The sequence below is a fragment of the Balaenoptera physalus genome (assembly GCF_965194825.1).
Source record: "Balaenoptera physalus genome assembly, chromosome: 15".
Lineage (NCBI taxonomy): Eukaryota > Metazoa > Chordata > Mammalia > Artiodactyla > Balaenopteridae > Balaenoptera > Balaenoptera physalus.
Genome location: NC_138894.1, coordinates 32,720,298 through 32,744,903, shown reverse-complemented (window position 1 = coordinate 32,744,903; position 24,606 = coordinate 32,720,298). Strand labels below are relative to the sequence as shown.

General features: G+C 45.6%; 2 long non-coding RNA genes across 9 annotated transcripts in view; both read left to right on the top strand.

The window, feature by feature from the left end:
- The window catches only part of LOC309643390, a 2,123,356-nt gene that overhangs the window by 2,060,138 nt on the left and 38,612 nt on the right, over nt 1-24,606 (top strand). The gene's annotated exons all lie outside the window — the stretch shown is intronic.
- On the top strand, nt 1,218-8,584 carry LOC309643745. The gene is made up of 3 exons (XR_014254049.1): nt 1,218-1,270; nt 5,364-5,380; nt 8,490-8,584. It is a non-coding gene; the product is annotated as an uncharacterized lncRNA (long non-coding RNA).

The following is a 24,606-nucleotide window of genomic DNA, read 5'->3' as shown; positions in this document are numbered from 1 at the left end:
TCTCCTGAATTTCTTTGGAATCTGTCAGCTCTCCCTCAACATCCTAATACTGAACTTGCCTGTCTGTTGCGATTAGGTCCTAACTAGTGTCCATATATCTTGTTTCCCTCCAATCCATTCTTCACACAAGAAACCTTCAAAGCAAGTTGGAACATTGCTCATAAACATCGCTCACAAACATTGTTTTGAGAATAGAAAACACACTGGTGGCCTTTAAGACTCTGCGTGCTCTAGAATCCTCTCTGCTTCTCTAGCCCCATCTTGTGCCACGTTTGCCCTCACTTTCTATGCTTCAGATACACTGAATTAACCTTAGTTCTCACTCATCTGACAGAAGTCAGTTGAGAAATTATTTTTCACTGTGATTCCTAGCATTAAGGAATTTGATGATCAGGTTTTGTATGAGGACTAAAACTAAACTGGGAAGTGGAAGAATTGCGTTTCAACTGTTTCAGTCAACACGCATGTATTAATGATACCTAAGTATTGAACACCGGGCTAGGTTTCATGAGGGATACAGAAGTTCTGGCCATCTCTGGTTTTGGGTATCCCTTATTTGTTGAGACCTTTGCGTTGTTTGGTTGCCTTTTGTCTGTTTTCCAGATGGGAAAACAGGAACAAGGGAAGTATAGGTTATTACTAGGTGGGGTTGAACAAGTGGAGCAGCAAACTGCAAAGCAGAAAGAAGAGGGACGTACTATAGAGGGATGTGATTTCCATTTTCAAGGCGCCTGCGTCCTGTGCAGGGAGACAGCCTAACATAAAATGTGCCTAACAAAAGATCTATTGACTTCTTACTAAAAATCTCCAGTTCATATAACCCAGGGGTTTATACCTTCTCCTTTAAAAGTTCTATTCCTGGGACTTCCCTGGTGGTCCAGTGGTGAAGACTCTGCGCTTCCAATGCAGCAGGCGTGGGTTCAATCCCTGGTTGGGGAGCTAAGATCCCACATGCTGCGCAGCCAAAGAAATTTTTTTCAAAAGTTATACTCCTGTGTTGTTGAATTTAGTGGTTTAGATTTTGTTTGAATGTTAAGAAGATTTCAGTTTATTTACCAGGAACAAACAAAACATAATGTAAAAATAGTTTCCCAGAAACGATTTCCATCGTTCTCTTCTTCCCTTTCTCCCGCAGACTGACTGGTGTTTCATCTTGACAAGTTCTCTGAAGTTCTCTGTCATTCCATAGGAAAGCGGTCTGGCTTGGAGGTTGCAATCCCAGGGAATTTTTCATCAGCGGGGAAGTCTCCATCACTACAGAGGAATCAAGGTTGAAGTCAGTCCCGGGTAAGTGAGATGCTCCCCCAAAACACCAACACAGCAGTCGTATACCTTTCAAGGGGTTCAGGGGCAAGATGGGCAAGGCATTTCTACTAACTCTTCTTAAGGATCATGGACAGTGTGCCCTATGCTACGAGGTAAGCGGTGACTGTTGTAATTCTTACTGGTGATCATTTCATGTCACTGATCCTTGGCTCTCTTTGTATCTCATAGGACTGTTGTTAAGTCCAATACAAAATGAGTCTTCTTTTTAAAAAACTGAAATGTTTTACAAAGCCTAGCATTCTCATAGAGAGTCCTTTGAATTCTCCCCACTTTCCCGAGAGGCTAAGAACACTTCACACCATGAACTAGGAGAGGGGGTAGAGCCCTTTCTGATGAAATATAGAAACAAAGACAGAGTCTTAGCCTGCTTGCTCTCTGGACAGGATCTCGGACCACAAGGTCTTAAATCCTGGTATAAATGACGGAAGTGAGGACAGTTCAACTGGCACTCTCATAACAAGAGTTCTGAAACACCTTCCAAAGAGACTGTAGCAGTAGACGAGGGAAGGGAGTGCTACAGTGTGGTAGTACAGGGGGAATGCTCGGCTACAGCAGTGAAAAATGTGGTACCTATTGGTGTGCTCTCGGGGTTCTTGTACATGTAGCATAGATGACCTTTACAGTGTCCCTCCCACCTTCCCACCTGCATTAGGTGTTCTGTTTTTTTGTTTGTTTGTTTTTTTTTAATTTACGTTTATTGATTGATTGATTGATTGAACTTATTTATTCTACGTATTTATTTTTTTGGCTGCACTGGGTCCTCATTGGTGTGCACGGGCTTTCTCTAGTTGCGGCTAGCGGGGTCTACTCTTGGTTGCGGTGTGCGGGCTTCTCATCGCGGTGGCCTCTCTTGTTGCGGAGCATGGGCTGTAGGCGCGTGGGCTTCGGTAGTTGCGGCTCACGGGCTCTGGAATGCAGGCTCAGTCGTTGTGGCACATGCGCTTAGTTGCTGCACGGCATGTGGGATCTTCGCAGACCGGGGCTCGAAGCCGTGTCCCCTGCATTGGCAGGCGCCACCAGGGAAGCCCTAGCTGTTCTTACATAGAGTCTAAAAACAGAGAGCACTGAGAGAAGGTAGTGGTTATTAAAGGCTCAGGATCTAAATTCTACCTGTCTCTACACCCCTTCCCAGCTGTCGATTTGACCCCGTTTGTGAATGCCGACCTCATTCTTCAGCTTGCTCTGCCGTTTGTATACTCACCTTGAAAACTTGTTTCTGTGATGCGTTGAGCAGACACAGGGTGGCAGATTGCAGAGGTGGAAGCTGGTGGTCGGATATTTGCGGGCTGAATCTCCTTCAGTCCCATTCCCATTTCTGGTTGCGCAGAGGCCCTACTTCCTGTGTATGACGCGGAGCCATAGGATTGCGGGCAGGAGCCAAGTTCTCCATACAGTGAAGACCCCAGTGTGCCTTGGTTATAGTAATATACCTGGCTTCCTTCCTGGTAGGGAAGTGACAGGCGGCTATGCCCCTGATTTGTTCGTGGGCCTCCTGATACAGCAGTTCCCTTGGCTCTGGCCCTGTCGTCAGCTGCCCCTAGGAGGACTCTGAGCCCTAGCCACTTCTCTGGTAGATTTGCCTATTCCCCCACTATAATCACACCTGAATAAGGCAACTCAAACCTTTCAGAGATGTGTCGTGAACCTCTTGTTTTCTGAAATACCTATCTGGTGGTTGTGAGACTTAAGGCCAACCTCCCCGAGAGACTTTGTTTCTATTTCTCCTAGTAAACCTAGACTCATCTCCTGTCACCTTCAACTCTACTCCAATTGTGTTCTTTCAACCCAGACCCCTGACCCTGCTTTTTACTTCTGCCATTTCATCCTCACTCCTGCTTCCTTTCCTAAATCCATACGTCTCTTTTGGCCTTCCTAGCCCTGGGCCAAGTTCCTTCCTCTTTCCTCAGTTTTTACCCCTTTCCTTCATTCTCCCATCCAACTTTCAGGCCTTCCTTTCTCACGCCCCAGTTAGCAGCATCTCAAAATTCGAAAGGTTTATTACTCATCTATTAATTCTATTCCATTTACTTATTCGGTTCTATACCTATCTTACCTATGTATGGAAGAACCGCTGGTAGCCAAGGTGGCAGCAAGAATCCTAGCAGCTGTCACCTGACGTATCCGTAGTAGTCAGCAATTTCCATTTCTTTGTCCCTCTGGGTGAAAAATTGCAGCTTCCCCGAAGAGGTGTATCTGGCAGCATTCTCCCGTTGTTGTTGAGCCCGCCTCTTCATGGCCTCTCGCTCTGGCCTCTGCTCTTGTTCGATGGGCTTTGACATGACTGGCTCAGGCACGTTGGGTTCCCTCCATGGAACTCGTTGCTTGCTGAAGTCTTGGAGTAGAAGTTGGGTTTGGAGCTTGGGTGGGGACTGGCGCTTAGTCACAGCAGGGGGAACAGGCTCGCGCTGGAGAGAAGCGCCAGATGAAGTTTTGTAGGGTGCAGGCCTAGGAGCAGCAGGCTGAGGGACACGAGGCTGGGTATGGTTGGTCCAAGCCGGTTGGGTTGGGTTGGCCACAGTTGGCTGAGCTGGTTTGGCGGGACCTGGCAAAGAGGCAGGAGCTGGCTGGGATGAATTGACTGCAGCAGGTTGAGCTGAGTCAGTAGAACCAGGCTGGGCACGGTAAGCCACAGCAGGCCGATGTGAGGCCAGAGACTGTGGCCTCCGAGGAGCGGGTCGAGCTTGAGGCTTGTCCCAGGCAGAAAAAGGCAGAGGTATCAACTTGACCTTCCCAGGAGGAGGCCGCTCACACTGGGATGGAGATGGACACTCTGTTTCAGCACTGCTGTCTGCTTTCTGGGCTTGGACTTGCGTTTTCTCAGGCCTCTTACCCTCACGTGGGGTATGCCGCCGTGGCTGGATCGCTGGGGGTGGCTGGGGGTCTTTGGGGTTGCTTGAATTTCCCAAGAGCCGACAGGAAGAGAGCCCAGTTTTCGTCTCATTCTTCTTCCCCAGCGCATGAAGAACCTTCACAGACTCCAGCATGCGCACGCCAAGGGAGGTTCGAGGCTTTTGAAAGCTCTCTTGGCGAAGCTCAGTTTGGTGTTCCTTTCGCTTCGTGTTGGGGATTGCTGGCTTGTCTTCTGCCTTGACTTTGTTCCCTGACTGCTTGTTCTCTTCAGCCTTGTTTCTTCCTCTGGTCCTTTTGGTCTTTTCCTGCCCATGGCTCTCAGTTTTGCTGATCTTTCCGGATGCAGCTTTCTGAGGTTTGCCTTGAGAGTGCTTGGCCGTGTTCGCAGGAGCCCTGTCACTGACTGCAGCAGTGCATATAACCGCTTCTCCCCCTAACAGGCACTCTGGATCCTTTGGCTGGATTTTGGCCTTGGGAGCACCACCGATAGGCTCAGAGGCTTTCTGTTTGTTCTTCCTGGGTTGATCAGAGGGAACCTTTACGACACTTGGCTTTTCCTGCACCTGATTCACCTTAATGGCTCTGGTGTCTTCAGCTTTGATCACGTTGGGACCTTGGGATCGATCAAGATCTTTCCAAGAATTAAAGAGCTGGGGAAGGTGAATATCCTCCGCCAGTGTAGTAATGTCTGCAAGACCACTGCTAGGTTCAGTCCCATTTTCAAGTGTCCCTAGGTCCTGACGACTCAGGCTGTTCTCTCCCAGATCAGCATTTTCAGAACCAGGCTGCTCCTCTTGGCTGAGGGGATCGGTGCAGGCCAGCGGCTGGGGAATATCAGGGATTCCCAAAGGGAGTAGTGGAGGATCTTGGTTTTCTATTGGGATCTGGTAGGCCTCCAGAGGCTTTGACAGCTTGGTTTTGATATCCTCCACGTTCTTACTCTCTGTTTGTCCCTGGCTTGGAGCTGGAGGCAGGGCCAGGAGACGCCTGGCACTCTGGACTGGAGCTGTCACTGAAATGTCCCCAAGTTCAGATGGTGGGTTACTCTCAAGTATGTGACTGTTTCTGCTACTGCAGGACTTGGGGAGTTCTTGAGTTTGTGTCACACAAAACGTCTGGCTTGGAGGTTGCAATCCCAGGGAATTTTTCATCACCAGGGAAGTCTCCATCACTACAAAGGGATCAAGGGAGAAGTCAGTCCCTGGTAAATGAGATGCTCCCCCTAAACACCAACACAGCAGTCATGTACCTTTCAAGGGGTTCAGGGGCAAGATGGGCAAGGCATTTCTACTAACTCTTCTTAAGGATCATGGACAGTGCCCTATGCTACGAGGTAAGCGGTGACTGTTGTAATGCTTAACTGGTGATCATTTCATGTCACTGATCCTTGGCTCTCTTTGTATCTCATAGGACTGTTGTAAGTCCAATACAAAATGAGTCTTCTTTTTAAACAACTGAAATGTTTTACAAAGCCTAGCATTCTCATATAGAGTCCTTTCAATTCTCCCCACTTTCCCGAGAGGCTAAGAACACTTCACACCATGAACTAGGAGAGGGGGTAGAGCCCTTTCTGATGAAATACAGAAACAAAGACAGAGTCTTAGCCTGCTTGCTCTCTGGACAGGATCTCGGACCACAAGGTCTTAAATCCTGGTATAAATGACGGAAGTGAGGACACTTCAACTGGCACTCTCATAACAAGAGTTCTGAGACACCTTCCAAAGAGACTGTAGCAGTAGACGAGGGAAGGGAGTGCTACAGTGTGGTAGTACAGGGGGAATGCTCGGCTACAGCAGTGAAAAATGTGGTACCTATTGGTGTGCTCTCGGGGTTCTTGTACATGTAGCATAGATGACCTTTACAGTGTCCCTGCCACCTTCCCACCTGCATTAGGTGTTCTTTTTGTTTTTTTGTTTTTTTGTTTTTTTTTAATTGACGTTTATTTATTGATTGATTGTTTGAACTTATTTATTCTACGTATTTATTTTTTTGGCTGCACAGGGTCTTCATTGCTGTGCACGGGCTTTCTCTAGTTGCGGCTAGCGGGGTCTACTCTTGGTTGCGGTGTGCGGGCTTCTCTTGTTGCGGAGCATGCGCTCTAGGCGCGTGGGCTTCGGTAGTTGCGGCTCACGGGCTCTAGAATGCAGGCTCAGTCGTTGTGGCACATGGGCTTAGTTGCTCCACGGCATGTGGGATCTTCCCAGACCAGGGCTCGAACCCGTGTCCCCCGCATTGCATTGGCAGGCGGATTCTTAACCACGGCGCCACCAGGGAAGCCCTAGGTGTTCTTACATAGAGTCTAAAAACAGAGGGCACTGAGCGAAGGTAGTGGTTACTAAAGGCTCAGGATCTATAAATTCTACCTGTCTCTACACCCCTTCCCAGCTGTCGATTTGACCCCATTTGTGAATGCCGACCTCATTCTTCAGCTTTCTCTGCCGTTTGTATACTCACCTTGAAAACTTGTTTCTGTGATGCGTTGAGCAGACACAGGGTGGCAGATTGCAGAGGTGGAAGCTGGTGGTCGGATATTTGTGGGCTGAATCTCCTTCAGTCCCATTCCCATTTCTGGTTGCGCAGAGGCCCTACTTCCTGTGTATGACGCGGAGCCATAGGATTGCGGGCAGGAGCCAAGTTCTCCATACAGTGAAGACCCCAGTGTGCCTTGGTTATAGTAATATACCTGGCTTCCTTCCTGGTAGGGAAGTGACAGGCGGCTATGCCCCTGATTTGGAATCTGAGATGGTGCTCCCTGAGCAAGCCTGGCAGAAAGTGATGGATATAGAGGGACCATGTTATTGGCGTCTGAAGTTTTATCATACTGGGCTGCCATAAACATGGAGGAAGCAGCTGGGTGCCGGTCAGTGAGTGCCAGAGTAAAGTCTCCGAGTGAAGAGGAATTCTTTTCAGTGCTTCCTGTGATGTCCCACTCAAGAACACCTGGATAGGAAGGAGCTGAAGTGGAGATCTGGCTGTGGTCAGTAACTCCAGATAACATAGTCGTGCTGGAATGTTGGTAAAGGTAGGCACTACCCATGAGTGTCTGGAAAGAGGTACCGGTAGCCGATGCCGAACTGACGGCAGGGGCAGAGACTCTGGAGAAGTTGCAGACACTTCGTGTTAGGGAAGTTGCATTGCTCACCACAGGAAGAGAATGCTGCAGAGAATTTAGAGTTCCAAGTAGAGATGGATTTTGGAAATTTTCTGTAAGAACAAGAGGGTCATGAAAAACTCAGGGAGGTTGAGAAATTCTCACTACGTTTGAGGAACAGCATTATCTTAAGGTTCTTGCTCTCAGGACACCTCTACTATCGACCCTTCCTGAGAAACCCAAAATCAGACAGTTAATGATGGCTGTAAGGACTGAGCAGTTTTCCACTCTTCTGTATTAACTGCCTGTGCTCCCATCTTGGGCACAGATGGGCAGAAGAGCCAAGTGGTATGGTTCAGACATTGTTCTCTAGGCTGGAAGCAACCTTCTCCCTGCCCTGTCTTTCCCTTCAGCCTGCACTCGTATTGACTTCTATGCTATTTCCTAGACTGGAAGCATTTTAGAACTAGGAGGCCCTTAGAGAACTTTCTCTTTTTTCAGTCTCATTTCACGAGTAAGGAAACTGAGGCTCAGAGAGGTCGGCTTGACTTGTTCAGGTTCTCTCATTATGTTAGTGTCATTACCAGGTTTCAGAACCTAAGTATCCTGACTTCCTTGCCAGGACTCCACTCTGAGCATGATAGTGCCAGAAAGCAGGAGAAATAGAACTTATAATATAAGCATTTTTTTTGTCCATTAGAAAACAGTACGGCCATTACCATTGTCATCTTCAGTGTCTCCCTTTGCTTGTGCAGTTCCCACGCTATTACCTAGAGTTGACGTATATATAGCTCAGTCCAACTGGTGAACTGAAAGAGTCATTTTTGCCCTCTTCAAGCCTGGTTTCTCATCCTACCTCAAAATGATTACCCGAAAGTGGATTTCTTAAGTGCTTTTGGAAAGAGAAAAGTTATCTGATTACTTCAGATTACTCATCTATAAAGTGGTTATAACACCACCACCAATAATAATAGCAGTAATAATTAATAGATGAATAAGCTGATCTATTGCGTATGATTTATATGGAGGAAGATACAATAAGTTCTAGAAAGACAAAGAAAAATCATGAAAAACATGTTACGTAACGAAAAAGAAATCCATAGATATTAATGAAAACTGGGGTATGTGGGCAAGTATCAAAGCCTAATGAATTTACTAACAAATGACATTCTGTACCATACATGCAATATTATGAAAGTGAATTTTGCCCACTCTATTTTAGTGAATACTATTAACCAAAAAACACGATGGAGGTGATAGAGGTGAATGAATTCCTAGCCAATGCATACAGACAGAGACGATAAATCAGTAAAAAATGCACAACAAGCAACAGAATGCAACAAATGTGAATGTATAGGTAGCCACAACATATGTAGACAAGTATTTCAATGAAAACCGGTACAAAGCAGACAGCAAAATAGTAAGTGTAAAAGAGTTTCATTATTGTGCTCATTCATATTTTTACCCAGCAAGTAACAGGTATTAAGCCTAGGAGAAATATATCTTTCCATGAATATAACTCATATAATAAGCAGAAAGGAAGCTTAAAAAGTATCAAGAAGGTTTTTGTATTTATCCTAGAACTTAGAATCATCTTCCACATCCAAGAAGATGACATCCCAAGACCTCAAAAAACCATCATCCCTAGAATCCAATTAAAAAAGATTTTCAAATGTAAGAAAATCCAAAGGACTCCACAACATTGTTTTAGATAAATGTGGATGTTTGTGTTTTCTTTTTTTCTTTTGCCGCGCCGCGTGGCCCTGGCCGTGAAAGCACCGAGTCCTAAGCGCTGGACCGCCAGGGAATTCCCTAAATGGGGAATTAGAGATGTGGGGCTTGACTTTTTCTTTTTCTTCTCCGGTAGCTAAGATCTACAAGCGAACGATGGCTGTTGATCAATGTGCTCTCTGTGTTAGGAAGGAAATAACTGTAAAAATTGAAAAGCAACCTTGCCTTAGAAGCTACATATCACACAAAGGAAATAGTCCTTCTGATTCAATGTAGAAGATATCATTTAAAATGTTTAATTGGTCAAATGTCTACCTAGTTTAAAAATTAGAAAGAATAGAACACTGAAAAGCAGCCCCCTAGATAACCACTTTGGTTTCTGGTTTCTAGGAAGCATCATTTCTAAAACATACTTCTAAAATGTTTCTATTCCAAACTGTCAAGTGCCAGCTGTATTCAGAGAGGCAATAAAAGAAAGAAAACGGAGTATGACTTTTCTGATAGGCTGCCCTTCCTGGTGATCCCCTGTTCTGGCCTTACTTTCCTTCTTAGTCTGTTAATGTAAGGATTTGCTACCATCAGCTTTGTTTTGCCCTGCTCTGAGCAGATTTCCCTCTGTGCTGTTTCTGCTTTAATTTAAAATCTTTGGCTCCCATCAACATTCCATGGCAAACTGCCTCTTTCTTGAGAGCTCCTCTATGCTTTCCCTCTTCATTCTTATATTTTTTTCCCATCTCTTGGTTCCTGTTGGCCTGTGCTAATGAAAACAATCCTAAACTTGCTTACGTTTGACTCTGTGCCTCCCTATATAGCCCAGTACTCTCCATCCTCTCTCCCTATTCTCTCTTTTCAACTAGTCGAAATACTAGTGGAGGGAGACCATTGGAGATGAAACATCTTGGTATATATCGCTAGTTTTCTGTGTCACCTGGCTTTTCTATGTTTCTGTTGAAACACTCTTTTGAGAAGTCTCTGATTTCATTTTCTACATGGGTACCCTTTAAGGCTCAATATTGGAAAAGAAGGGGATCAGAGTGATCAACCCAATGTGGTATCCTAACGTAACAGATAAGGAAAGCAGCAGGCTTTGTGAGGCAGTCAGTGATTTGTCCAAAGTCACACAGACAGTAAACGTCAAAGTCAAAACTGAAATTAGGTCTCCAGACTTGTAGTTCAATACTTTCCCTCATTATTCCACGCTATTTTGAATCTCCTCCTCAATTTAGGGGCAAAAGAAATCGAACGCAAAACTTTCCAAAGTTTCTTTTCTTACCTGACATGGTCAGAGAAGAGGAGACATCAACTGCAGGTACAAGGGATGAGGAGACAACACTAGAGGATGTCTGAGTGGCTGCAGCTGAACGGCGCACGTGTCCAGTACAAAGGTCACTGGTTACTGGTCCAAACGGCTCCACGGAAACCCCAAGACCTCTACCAAGTGGTAGTAGGTTTGGTAGGAGAGTGATGTCACAAAGCAGGCAGTTGAAAGGTATGAGCTAGCCAATAGGGAGGTCCGATCCCCAACAGGAGGGCGGGCTTGGGTGAAGAGAGCGTAGGAGAGCTAAAACAACCCCTCAATTTCTGAGCTCTGGGGAGGAAATCCTAGAAGACAGATTTACCTCCCCCAGGCTCTTCCATTAGGGAAATCATTGCAACATTTCTTACAGACGTTCATTAATATAATTAACTAACAGTTACTTATATTCTACAGAGTATTCTATTTTATGTATCATATACTTAGAGCTATATAGATCTTATTTAACTAGTATCCTTAGGAAGGAAAGAGCCATGTAGTTTGAACTATTACAGTTGTAACTTGGTTAAAGAGCAGGGTGAAGTTTGTTGAGTGTACCCTGTGGAGAATGTTGTGGTCCAAGGCTCTTCTCTTTTAGTTTCTTCTCCTTGACTCCTACCTTCCTTGGGCTGGGCTAGGCTGGGGGCCAGGTTGGACTTGCGACTTAACATTTCTCTTCCGCTTTCTTTTTTTTTTTTTCTCTTCCATTATGGGCATTGCTTCTAGGACAAGCCTTGGTCTTGCATTGGATGTTCCTTCCTGTCAACTTCCAGCAGCAGGAGTCTTCTTTTCAGTGCTTGATGCTTCACGAAATAGACTCTGCCCATTGGCAGCAAATACCAGAGAGCCAGGAGACAGAGCTGGTTGCAGACCTTTCCTCTTCCAGCCTTTGGTTGCAATTGTTTTGCCCATGATTTGCTAGCTCTAGTTCCTTGGGCCACACAGGTATCCTGCCATCCAGCTCTTTTTATATGTGAGAGACATTCTGAACACTGTCCCTCTTTCTTTGCACAGAAGTATATACAGTGTGGCAGTTACCGTAATCTCCTCCCCCTTGCAAACAGCCCCTCTAGAATCTCGGACCTCTAGGACTCTCTGTCTTGCATGCTTGGGTGCAAGGCCAAGCACAATGAAGAGGAGAATAATTAGAGAAAGAGGAGGACATTGGTGGAGAACTGGGAGCAGGTAAGGTGAAAGGGCACAGGAGAAAAGAGATGCATGTAGGTTTTTTGGTTTCTGTGGGAAACAAGTTGACACACTTGGGCCTCATTTTGTATTAACAGAACAGAGAGTTGTAGATATAAGTAGCTAGATCGTGCAGCAACTGCCATGAAGTCTGTACACTGAAGAGAACAGTCTCACATCTAGTTTTCATTTTGTTTTATGTCATATTACCTTATTTATAGCATTCACTGGTATGTTTGTAGAACGCAGATGTTTTCAAATGCTCTGGTTTTGTCTACATGGTTATTTCCTTGTCCTATTTGTAAGGAATCCAACATTGTAAGACATATTGCATGTTTTTCTCTTGACGATTGTTTACCTTGAAGCGTCATGAACTAACTTGAGCTGTTGGATTTTGTGGAGAAACTTTAAAAAGGGTCTGTGAAAAAGGCATTGTGGTGAGTCGCATTATGCACCCGAGCGTAAGGAGCAGATATCTGCCACCAGCCCAGCTTGGCCTGGATTGCCTCTGTGTTAGTTCCCCTGGTTAGTGCTTTTCTCCCTAACCACTCTTGTGACTGTGATAATGTGAGTTAAGGGCTGAGTTGCTAGTGATTTATGTGTGAGGTAGGCTGGTTTGAGGGAGGAAATCTATGGACCTAGTCATTTTCCTTGGTGGTAAGCTTTCAGGGGTGCAAAGATCGATCTTCCTGGGGACTTCTCTGGTACCAGGAAGATATCGCATAGATGGGACCTCCAAAGACACACATTTAATTTTTAGGCCTGTTGTTCCTATTATGGGATGTGAGTTTCTTCACTGATGGGGATGCTGCTTATCTGAGAAGAAACTGTGAAAGGTGGTGTAGTATAGAGGTGTGGCTTAAGCTTTTAAGTTTTCTTCAAGGTTTTTCCCCTAAGCTTCATACTTCAGACGGCCTACTTACATGAGACTAGTATGTGATGTCAGGCTAACAACTTCCTAAATACCTGCAAGCCAGATCAGTGTCTCTTTTCTCTATATTCCCATGGAAATCAAGGGTCCCGCCGAATTTTCCATCGAAACAGTTGATTTGTGCTGTCTCTAGGAATTCTACAGGGCGTACCGTTGCTTCCTAACCGGTGTCATTTGGGAGATCGATCCCCCTCTGTACGTTCAAATGATTAATTTTGAGACTCTGCTCATGTGTGCAGTAAACCCTTTAATTCCCTAAGACCTTCCTTTCCTCCATCTCATACCCCATGAAGCCCGCTTCAGTTTATCTCCTGAATTTCTTTGGAATCTGTCAGCTCTCCCTCAACATCCTAATACTGAACTTGCCTGTCTGTTGCGATTAGGTCCTAACTAGTGTCCATATATCTTGTTTCCCTCCAATCCATTCTTCACACAAGAAACCTTCAAAGCAAGTTGGAACATTGCTCATAAACATCGCTCACAAACATTGTTTTGAGAATAGAAAACACACTGGTGGCCTTTAAGACTCTGCGTGCTCTAGAATCCTCTCTGCTTCTCTAGCCCCATCTTGTGCCACGTTTGCCCTCACTTTCTATGCTTCAGATACACTGAATTAACCTTAGTTCTCACTCATCTGACAGAAGTCAGTTGAGAAATTATTTTTCACTGTGATTCCTAGCATTAAGGAATTTGATGATCAGGTTTTGTATGAGGACTAAAACTAAACTGGGAAGTGGAAGAATTGCGTTTCAACTGTTTCAGTCAACACGCATGTATTAATGATACCTAAGTATTGAACACCGGGCTAGGTTTCATGAGGGATACAGAAGTTCTGGCCATCTCTGGTTTTGGGTATCCCTTATTTGTTGAGACCTTTGCGTTGTTTGGTTGCCTTTTGTCTGTTTTCCAGATGGGAAAACAGGAACAAGGGAAGTATAGGTTATTACTAGGTGGGGTTGAACAAGTGGAGCAGCAAACTGCAAAGCAGAAAGAAGAGGGACGTACTATAGAGGGATGTGATTTCCATTTTCAAGGCGCCTGCGTCCTGTGCAGGGAGACAGCCTAACATAAAATGTGCCTAACAAAAGATCTATTGACTTCTTACTAAAAATCTCCAGTTCATATAACCCAGGGGTTTATACCTTCTCCTTTAAAAGTTCTATTCCTGGGACTTCCCTGGTGGTCCAGTGGTGAAGACTCTGCGCTTCCAATGCAGCAGGCGTGGGTTCAATCCCTGGTTGGGGAGCTAAGATCCCACATGCTGCGCAGCCAAAGAAATTTTTTTCAAAAGTTATACTCCTGTGTTGTTGAATTTAGTGGTTTAGATTTTGTTTGAATGTTAAGAAGATTTCAGTTTATTTACCAGGAACAAACAAAACATAATGTAAAAATAGTTTCCCAGAAACGATTTCCATCGTTCTCTTCTTCCCTTTCTCCCACAGACTGCTGTTTCATCTTGACAAGTTCTCTGAAGTTCTCTGTCATTCCATAGGAAAGCGGTGTGGCTTGGAGGTTGCAATCCCAGGGAATTTTTCATCAGCGGGGAAGTCTCCATCACTACAGAGGAATCAAGGGAGAAGTCAGTCCCGGGTAAGTGAGATGCTCCCCCTAAACACCAACACAGCAGTCGTGTACCTTTCAAGGGGTTCAGGGGCAAGATGGGCAAGGCATTTCTACTAACTCTTCTTAAGGATCATGGACAGTGCCCTATGCTACGAGGTAAGCGGTGACTGTTGTAATTCTTACTGGTGATCATTTCATGTCACTGATCCTTGGCTCTCTTTGTATCTCATAGGACTGTTGTAAGTCCAATACAAAATGAGTCTTCTTTTTAAAAAACTGAAATGTTTTACAAAGCCTAGCATTCTCATAGAGAGTCCTTTGAATTCTCCCCACTTTCCCGAGAGGCTAAGAACACTTCACACCATGAACTAGGAGAGGGGGTAGAGCCCTTTCTGATGAAATATAGAAACAAAGACAGAGTCTTAGCCTGCTTGCTCTCTGGACAGGATCTCGGACCACAAGGTCTTAAATCCTGGTATAAATGACGGAAGTGAGGACAGTTCAACTGGCACTCTCATAACAAGAGTTCTGAAACACCTTCCAAAGAGACTGTAGCAGTAGACGAGGGAAGGGAGTGCTACAGTGTGGTAGTACAGGGGGAATGCTCGGCTACAGCAGTGAAAAATGTGGTACCTATTGGTGTGCTCTCGGGGTTCTTGTACATGTAGCATAGATGACCTTTACAGTGTCCCTCCCACCTTCCCACCTGCATTAGGTGTTCTGTTTTTTTGTTTGTTTTTTTTTTTTTAATTTACGTTTATTGATTGATTGATTGATTGAACTTATTTATTCTACGTATTTGTTTTTTTGGCTGCACTGGGTCCTCATTGGTGTGCACGGGCTTTCTCTAGTTGTGGCTAGCGGGGTCTACTCTTGGTTGCGGTGTGCGGGCTTCTCATCGCGGTGGCCTCTCTTGTTGCGGAGCATGGGCTGTAGGCGCGTGGGCTTCGGTAGTTGCGGCTCACGGGCTCTGGAATGCAGGCTCAGTCGTTGTGGCACATGCGCTTAGTTGCTGCACGGCATGTGGGATCTTCGCAGACCGGGGCTCGAAGCCGTGTCCCCTGCATTGGCAGGCGCCACCAGGGAAGCCCTAGCTGTTCTTATATAGAGTCTAAAAACAGAGAGCACTGAGAGAAGGTAGTGGTTATTAAAGGCTCAGGATCTAAATTCTACCTGTCTCTACACCCCTTCCCAGCTGTCGATTTGACCCCGTTTGTGAATGCCGACCTCATTCTTCAACTTTCTCTGCCGTTTGTATACTCACCTTGAAAACTTGTTTCTGTGATGCGTTGAGCAGACACAGGGTGGCAGATTGCAGAGGTGGAAGCTGGTGGTCGGATATTTGTGGGCTGAATCTCCTTCAGTCCCATTCCCATTTCTGGTTGCGCAGAGGCCCTACTTCCTGTGTATGACGCGGAGCCATAGGATTGCGGGCAGGAGCCAAGTTCTCCATACAGTGAAGACCCCAGTGTGCCTTGGTTATAGTAATATACCTGGCTTCCTTCCTGGTAGGGAAGTGACAGGCGGCTATGCCCCTGATTTGTTCGTGGGCCTCCTGATACAGCAGTTCCCTTGGCTCTGGCCCTGTCGTCAGCTGCCCCTAGGAGGACTCTGAGCCCTAGCCACTTCTCTGGTAGATTTGCCTATTCCCCCACTATAATCACACCTGAATAAGGCAACTCAAACCTTTCAGAGATGTGTCGTGAACCTCTTGTTTTCTGAAATACCTATCTGGTGGTTGTGAGACTTAAGGCCAACCTCCCCGAGAGACTTTGTTTCTATTTCTCCTAGTAAACCTAGACTCATCTCCTGTCACCTTCAACTCTACTCCAATTGTGTTCTTTCAACCCAGACCCCTGACCCTGCTTTTTACTTCTGCCATTTCATCCTCACTCCTGCTTCCTTTCCTAAATCCATACGTCTCTTTTGGCCTTCCTAGCCCTGGGCCAAGTTCCTTCCTCTTTCCTCAGTTTTTACCCCTTTCCTTCATTCTCCCATCCAACTTTCAGGCCTTCCTTTCTCACGCCCCAGTTAGCAGCATCTCAAAATTCGAAAGGTTTATTACTCATCTATTAATTCTATTCCATTTACTTATTCGGTTCTATACCTATCTTACCTATGTATGGAAGAACCGCTGGTAGCCAAGGTGGCAGCAAGAATCCTAGCAGCTGTCACCTGACGTATCCGTAGTAATCAGCAATTTCCATTTCTTTGTCCCTCTCGGTGAAAAATTGCAGCTTCCCCGAAGAGGTGTATCTGGCAGCATTCTCCCGTTGTTGTTGAGCCCGCCTCTTCATGGCCTCTCGCTCTGGCCTCTGCTCTTGTTCGATGGGCTTTGACATGACTGGCTCAGGCACGTTGGGTTCCCTCCATGAAACTCGTTGCTTGCTGAAGTCTTGGAGTAGAAGTTGGGTTTGGAGCTTGGGTGGGGACTGGCGCTTAGTCACAGCAGGGGGAACAGGCTCGCGCTGGAGAGAAGCGCCAGATGAAGTTTTGTAGGGTGCAGGCCTAGGAGCAGCAGGCTGAGGGACACGAGGCTGGGTATGGTTGGTCCAAGCCGGTTGGGTTGGGTTGGCCACAGTTGGCTGAGCTGGTTTGGCGGGACCTGGCAAAGAGGCAGGAGCTGGCTGGGATGAATTGACTGCAGCAGGTTGAGCTGAGTCAGTAGAACCAGGCTGGGCACGGTAAGCCACAGCAGGCCGATGTGAGGCCAGAGACTGTGGCCTCCGAGGAGCGGGTCGAGCTTGAGGCTTGTCCCAGGCAGAAAAAGGCAGAGGTATCAACTTGACCTTCCCAGGAGGAGGCCGCTCACACTGGGATGGAGATGGACACTCTGTTTCAGCACTGCTGTCTGCTTTCTGGGCTTGGACTTGCGTTTTCTCAGGCCTCTTACCCTCACGTGGGGTATGCCGCCGTGGCTGGATCGCTGGGGGTGGCTGGGGGTCTTTGGGGTTGCTTGAATTTCCCAAGAGCCGACAGGAAGAGAGCCCAGTTTTCGTCTCATTCTTCTTCCCCAGCGCATGAAGAACCTTCACAGACTCCAGCATGCGCACGCCAAGGGAGGTTCGAGGCTTTTGAAAGCTCTCTTGGCGAAGCTCAGTTTGGTGTTCCTTTCGCTTCGTGTTGGGGATTGCTGGCTTGTCTTCTGCCTTGACTTTGTTCCCTGACTGCTTGTTCTCTTCAGCCTTGTTTCTTCCTCTGGTCCTTTTGGTCTTTTCCTGCCCATGGCTCTCAGTTTTGCTGATCTTTCCGGATGCAGCTTTCTGAGGTTTGCCTTGAGAGTGCTTGGCCGTGTTCGCAGGAGCCCTGTCACTGACTGCAGCAGTGCATATAACCGCTTCTCCCCCTAACAGGCACTCTGGATCCTTTGGCTGGATTTTGGCCTTGGGAGCACCACCGATAGGCTCAGAGGCTTTCTGTTTGTTCTTCCTGGGTTGATCAGAGGGAACCTTTACGACACTTGGCTTTTCCTGCACCTGATTCACCTTAATGGCTCTGGTGTCTTCAGCTTTGATCACGTTGGGACCTTGGGATCGATCAAGATCTTTCCAAGAATTAAAGAGCTGGGGAAGGTGAATATCCTCCGCCAGTGTAGTAATGTCTGCAAGACCACTGCTAGGTTCAGTCCCATTTTCAAGTGTCCCTAGGTCCTGACGACTCAGGCTGTTCTCTCCCAGATCAGCATTTTCAGAACCAGGCTGCTCCTCTTGGCTGAGGGGATCGGTGCAGGCCAGCGGCTGGGGAATATCAGGGATTCCCAAAGGGAGTAGTGGAGGATCTTGGTTTTCTATTGGGATCTGGTAGGCCTCCAGAGGCTTTGACAGCTTGGTTTTGATATCCTCCACGTTCTTACTCTCTGTTTGTCCCTGGCTTGGAGCTGGAGGCAGGGCCAGGAGACGCCTGGCACTCTGGACTGGAGCTGTCACTGAAATGTCCCCAAGTTCAGATGGTGGGTTACTCTCAAGTATGTGACTGTTTCTGCTACTGCAGGACTTGGGGAGTTCTTGAGTTTGTGTCACACAAAACGTCTGGCTTGGAGGTTGCAATCCCAGGGAATTTTTCATCACCAGGGAAGTCTCCATCACTACAAAGGGATCAAGGGAGAAGTCAGTCCCTGGTAAATGAGATGCTCCCCCTAAACACCAACACAGCAGTCGTGTACCTTTCAAGGGGTTCAGGGGCAAGATGGGCAAGGCATTTCTACTAACTCTTCTTAAGGATCATGGACAGTGCCCTATGCTACGAGGTAAGCGGTGACTGTTGTAATGCTTAACTGGTGATCATTTCATGTCACTGATCCTTGGCTCTCTTTGTATCTCATAGGACTGTTGTAAGTCCAATACAAAATGAGTCTTCTTTTTAAACAACTGAAATGTTTTACAAAGCCTAGCATTCTCATATAGAGTCCTTTCAATTCTCCCCACTTTCCCGAGAGGCTAAGAACACTTCACACCATGAACTAGGAGAGGGGGTAGAGCCCTTTCTGATGAAATACAGAAACAAAGACAGAGTCTTAGCCTGCTTGCTCTCTGGACAGGATCTCGGACCACAAGGTCTTAAATCCTGGTATAAATGACGGAAGTGAGGACACTTCAACTGGCACTCTCATAACAAGAGTTCTGAGACACCTTCCAAAGAGACTGTAGCAGTAGACGAGGGAAGGGAGTGCTACAGTGTGGTAGTACAGGGGGAATGCTCGGCTACAGCAGTGAAAAATGTGGTACCTATTGGTGTGCTCTCGGGGTTCTTGTACATGTAGCATAGATGACCTTTACAGTGTCCCTGCCACCTTCCCACCTGCATTAGGTGTTCTTTTTGTTTTTTTGTTTTTTTGTTTTTTTTTAATTGACGTTTATTTATTGATTGATTGTTTGAACTTATTTATTCTACGTATTTATTTTTTTGGCTGCACAGGGTCTTCATTGCTGTGCACGGGCTTTCTCTAGTTGCGGCTAGCGGGGTCTACTCTTGGTTGCGGTGTGCGGGCTTCTCTTGTTGCGGAGCATGCGCTCTAGGCGCGTGGGCTTCGGTAGTTGCGGCTCACGGGCTCTAGAATGCAGGCTCAGTCGTTGTGGCACATGGGCTTAGTTGCTCCACGGCATGTGGGATCTTCCCAGACCAGGGCTCGAACCCGTGTCCCCCGCATTGCATTGGCAGGCGGATTCTTAACCACGGCGCCACCAGGGAAGCCCTAGGTGTTCTTACATAGAGTCTAAAAACAGAGGGCACTGAGCGAAGGTAGTGGTTACTAAAGGCTCAGGATCTATAAATTCTACCTGTCTCTACACCCCTTCCCAGCTGTCGATTTGACCCCATTTGTGAATGCCGACCTCATTCTTCAGCTTTCTCTGCCGTTTGTATACTCACCTTGAAAACTTGTTTCTGTGATGCGTTGAGCAGACACAGGGTGGCAGATTGCAGAGGTGGAAGCTGGTGGTCGGATATTTGTGGGCTGAATCTCCTTCAGTCCCATTCCCATTTCTGGTTGCGCAGAGGCCCTACTTCCTGTGTATGACGCGGAGCCATAGGATTGCGGGCAGGAGCCAAGTTCTCCATACAGTGAAGACCCCAGTGTGCCTTGGTTATAGTAATATACCTGGCTTCCTTCCTGGTAGGGAAGTGACAGGCGGCTATGCCCCTGATTTGGAATCTGAGATGGTGCTCCCTGAGCAAGCCTGGCAGAAAGTGATGGATATAGAGGGACCATGTTATTGGCGTCTGAAGTTTTATCATACTGGGCTGCCATAAACATGGAGGAAGCAGCTGGGTGCCGGTCAGTGAGTGCCAGAGTAAAGTCTCCGAGTGAAGAGGAATTCTTTTCAGTGCTTCCTGTGATGTCCCACTCAAGAACACCTGGATAGGAAGGAGCTGAAGTGGAGATCTGGCTGTGGTCAGTAACTCCAGATAACATAGTCGTGCTGGAATGTTGGTAAAGGTAGGCACTACCCATGAGTGTCTGGAAAGAGGTACCGGTAGCCGATGCCGAACTGACGGCAGGGGCAGAGACTCTGGAGAAGTTGCAGACACTTCGTGTTAGGGAAGTTGCATTGCTCACCACAGGAAGAGAATGCTGCAGAGAATTTAGAGTTCCAAGTAGAGATGGATTTTGGAAATTTTCTGTAAGAACAAGAGGGTCATGAAAAACTCAGGGAGGTTGAGAAATTCTCACTACGTTTGAGGAACAGCATTATCTTAAGGTTCTTGCTCTCAGGACACCTCTACTATCGACCCTTCCTGAGAAACCCAAAATCAGACAGTTAATGATGGCTGTAAGGACTGAGCAGTTTTCCACTCTTCTGTATTAACTGCCTGTGCTCCCATCTTGGGCACAGATGGGCAGAAGAGCCAAGTGGTATGGTTCAGACATTGTTCTCTAGGCTGGAAGCAACCTTCTCCCTGCCCTGTCTTTCCCTTCAGCCTGCACTCGTATTGACTTCTATGCTATTTCCTAGACTGGAAGCATTTTAGAACTAGGAGGCCCTTAGAGAACTTTCTCTTTTTTCAGTCTCATTTCACGAGTAAGGAAACTGAGGCTCAGAGAGGTCGGGTTGACTTGTTCAGGTTCTCTCATTATGTTAGTGTCATTACCAGGTTTCAGAACCTAAGTATCCTGACTTCCTTGCCAGGACTCCACTCTGAGCATGATAGTGCCAGAAAGCAGGAGAAATAGAACTTATAATATAAGCATTTTTTTTGTCCATTAGAAAACAGTACGGCCATTACCATTGTCATCTTCAGTGTCTCCCTTTGCTTGTGCAGTTCCCACGCTATTACCTAGAGTTGACGTATATATAGCTCAGTCCAACTGGTGAACTGAAAGAGTCATTTTTGCCCTCTTCAAGCCTGGTTTCTCATCCTACCTCAAAATGATTACCCGCAAGTGGATTTCTTAAGTGCTTTTGGAAAGAGAAAAGTTATCTGATTACTTCAGATTACTCATCTATAAAGTGGTTATAACACCACCACCAATAATAATAGCAGTAATAATTAATAGATGAATAAGCTGATCTATTGCGTATGATTTATATGGAGGAAGATACAATAAGTTCTAGAAAGACAAAGAAAAATCATGAAAAACATGTTACGTAACGAAAAAGAAATCCATAGATATTAATGAAAACTGGGGTATGTGGGCAAGTATCAAAGCCTAATGAATTTACTAACAAATGACATTCTGTACCATACATGCAATATTATGAAAGTGAATTTTGCCCACTCTATTTTAGTGAATACTATTAACCAAAAAACACGATGGAGGTGATAGAGGTGAATGAATTCCTAGCCAATGCATACAGACAGAGACGATAAATCAGTAAAAAATGCACAACAAGCAACAGAATGCAACAAATGTGAATGTATAGGTAGCCACAACATATGTAGACAAGTATTTCAATGAAAACCGGTACAAAGCAGACAGCAAAATAGTAAGTGTAAAAGAGTTTCATTATTGTGCTCATTCATATTTTTACCCAGCAAGTAACAGGTATTAAGCCTAGGAGAAATATATCTGTCCATGAATATAACTCATATAATAAGCAGAAAGGAAGCTTAAAAAGTATCAAGAAGGTTTTTGTATTTATCCTAGAACTTAGAATCATCTTCCACATCCAAGAAGATGACATCCCAAGACCTCAAAAAACCATCATCCCTAGAATCCAATTAAAAAAGATTTTCAAATGTAAGAAAATCCAAAGGACTCCACAACATTGTTTTAGATAAATGTGGATGTTTGTGTTTTCTTTTTTTCTTTTGCCGCGCCGCGTGGCCCTGGCCGTGAAAGCACCGAGTCCTAAGCGCTGGACCGCCAGGGAATTCCCTAAATGGGGAATTAGAGATGTGGGGCTTGACTTTTTCTTTTTCTTCTCCGGTAGCTAAGATCTACAAGCGAACGATGGCTGTTGATCAATGTGCTCTCTGTGTTAGGAAGGAAATAACTGTAAAAATTGAAAAGCAACCTTGCCTTAGAAGCTACATATCACACAAAGGAAATAGTCCTTCTGATTCAATGTAGAAGATATCATTTAAAATGTTTAATTGGTCAAATGTCTACCTAGTTTAAAAATTAGAAAGAATAGAACACTGAAAAGCAGCCCCCTAGATAACCACTTTGGTTTCTGGTTTCTAGGAAGCATCATTTCTAAAACATACTTCTAAAATGTTTCTATTCCAAACTGTCAAGTGCCAGCTGTATTCAGAGAGGCAATAAAAGAAAGAAAACGGAGTATGACTTTTCTGATAGGCTGCCCTTCCTGGTGATCCCCTGTTCTGGCCTTACTTTCCTTCTTAGTCTGTTAATGTAAGGATTTGCTACCATCAGCTTTGTTTTGCCCTGCTCTGAGCAGATTTCCCTCTGTGCTGTTTCTGCTTTAATTTAAAATCTTTGGCTCCCATCAACATTCCATGGCAAACTGCCTCTTTCTTGAGAGCTCCTCTATGCTTTCCCTCTTCATTCTTATATTTTTTTCCCATCTCTTGGTTCCTGTTGGCCTGTGCTAATGAAAACAATCCTAAACTTGCTTACGTTTGACTCTGTGCCTCCCTATATAGCCCAGTACTCTCCATCCTCTCTCCCTATTCTCTCTTTTCAACTAGTCGAAATACTAGTGGAGGGAGACCATTGGAGATGAAACATCTTGGTATATATCGCTAGTTTTCTGTGTCACCTGGCTTTTCTATGTTTCTGTTGAAACACTCTTTTGAGAAGTCTCTGATTTCATTTTCTACATGGGTACCCTTTAAGGCTCAATATTGGAAAAGAAGGGGATCAGAGTGATCAACCCAATGTGGTATCCTAACGTAACAGATAAGGAAAGCAGCAGGCTTTGTGAGGCAGTCAGTGATTTGTCCAAAGTCACACAGACAGTAAACGTCAAAGTCAAAACTGAAATTAGGTCTCCAGACTTGTAGTTCAATACTTTCCCTCATTATTCCACGCTATTTTGAATCTCCTCCTCAATTTAGGGGCAAAAGAAATCGAACGCAAAACTTTCCAAAGTTTCTTTTCTTACCTGACATGGTCAGAGAAGAGGAGACATCAACTGCAGGTACAAGGGATGAGGAGACAACACTAGAGGATGTCTGAGTGGCTGCAGCTGAACGGCGCACGTGTCCAGTACAAAGGTCACTGGTTACTGGTCCAAACGGCTCCACGGAAACCCCAAGACCTCTACCAAGTGGTAGTAGGTTTGGTAGGAGAGTGATGTCACAAAGCAGGCAGTTGAAAGGTATGAGCTAGCCAATAGGGAGGTCCGATCCCCAACAGGAGGGCGGGCTTGGGTGAAGAGAGCGTAGGAGAGCTAAAACAACCCCTCAATTTCTGAGCTCTGGGGAGGAAATCCTAGAAGACAGATTTACCTCCCCCAGGCTCTTCCATTAGGGAAATCATTGCAACATTTCTTACAGACGTTCATTAATATAATTAACTAACAGTTACTTATATTCTACAGAGTATTCTATTTTATGTATCATATACTTAGAGCTATATAGATCTTATTTAACTAGTATCCTTAGGAAGGAAAGAGCCATGTAGTTTGAACTATTACAGTTGTAACTTGGTTAAAGAGCAGGGTGAAGTTTGTTGAGTGTACCCTGTGGAGAATGTTGTGGTCCAAGGCTCTTCTCTTTTAGTTTCTTCTCCTTGACTCCTACCTTCCTTGGGCTGGGCTAGGCTGGGGGCCAGGTTGGACTTGCGACTTAACATTTCTCTTCCGCTTTCTTTTTTTTTTTTTTTCTTCCATTATGGGCATTGCTTCTAGGACAAGCCTTGGTCTTGCATTGGATGTTCCTTCCTGTCAACTTCCAGCAGCAGGAGTCTTCTTTTCAGTGCTTGATGCTTCACGAAATAGACTCTGCCCATTGGCAGCAAATACCAGAGAGCCAGGAGACAGAGCTGGTTGCAGACCTTTCCTCTTCCAGCCTTTGGTTGCAATTGTTTTGCCCATGATTTGCTAGCTCTAGTTCCTTGGGCCACACAGGTATCCTGCCATCCAGCTCTTTTTATATGTGAGAGACATTCTGAACACTGTCCCTCTTTCTTTGCACAGAAGTATATACAGTGTGGCAGTTACCGTAATCTCCTCCCCCTTGCAAACAGCCCCTCTAGAATCTCGGACCTCTAGGACTCTCTGTCTTGCATGCTTGGGTGCAAGGCCAAGCACAATGAAGAGGAGAATAATTAGAGAAAGAGGAGGACATTGGTGGAGAACTGGGAGCAGGTAAGGTGAAAGGGCACCGGAGAAAAGAGATGCATGTAGGTTTTTTGGTTTCTGTGGGAAACAAGTTGACACACTTGGGCCTCATTTTGTATTAACAGAACAGAGAGTTGTAGATATAAGTAGCTAGATCGTGCAGCAACTGCCATGAAGTCTGTACACTGAAGAGAACAGTCTCACATCTAGTTTTCATTTTGTTTTATGTCATATTACCTTATTTATAGCATTCACTGGTATGTTTGTAGAACGCAGATGTTTTCAAATGCTCTGGTTTTGTCTACATGGTTATTTCCTTGTCCTATTTGTAAGGAATCCAACATTGTAAGACATATTGCATGTTTTTCTCTTGACGATTGTTTACCTTGAAGCGTCATGAACTAACTTGAGCTGTTGGATTTTGTGGAGAAACTTTAAAAAGGGTCTG